Raw genomic sequence first — 333 nt, 5'->3', positions numbered from 1 at the left:
GCTCGCGGGCGGAGGGAGCGCCGGGTCCTGCTCTCTGGCCTCCCGTTTGGGGGTGTTAGGGTTCAGTCGGCTTCCTGCCCCGCCCGCGGCCTTCTCCGCCCTTTGGCTCTATCGTCACGGCCGCCCCTTTGAGCTCAGTGTCCTCCTAATTTTCGATAATAGGTTTTTTCCTTTTCCCAAAGTCAGGCACAGTGTTCCCTGCACCTGAGTGGAAAGATCGGGAAAGATCCAAAGTGACCCCGCACGTGCAGTCCAGACTGTTTCCCGCAAAGCCGACACCCTTGTTCTCTTCCGACTTCCGCCCAGGAGGTGACTGCCCCTCCGGCGGCGATC

At 61.0% G+C, this 333-nt stretch overlaps 1 long non-coding RNA gene across 3 annotated transcripts in view; it reads left to right on the top strand.

Annotated features, from left to right (window-relative positions):
• Nucleotides 1-333, top strand: part of LOC102251811 — an 11,900-nt gene that overhangs the window by 716 nt on the left and 10,851 nt on the right. For 2 of the 3 annotated variants that reach the window (XR_001362327.1, XR_001362326.1), the window contains exon 2: nt 183-309. The exons of the other annotated variant lie outside the window; for it this stretch is intronic. This is a non-coding gene — a long non-coding RNA (uncharacterized LOC102251811). The remainder of the gene's footprint in view (nt 1-182; nt 310-333) is intronic. 3 annotated transcript variants of the gene reach the window in all.

The sequence above is a fragment of the Myotis brandtii genome, unplaced genomic scaffold (genome assembly GCF_000412655.1).
Source record: "Myotis brandtii unplaced genomic scaffold, ASM41265v1 scaffold247, whole genome shotgun sequence".
Classification (NCBI taxonomy): Eukaryota; Metazoa; Chordata; class Mammalia; order Chiroptera; family Vespertilionidae; genus Myotis; species Myotis brandtii.
The sequence above is the reverse complement of the archived record's forward strand: the minus strand, read 5'-3'. Positions and strand labels throughout refer to the sequence as shown.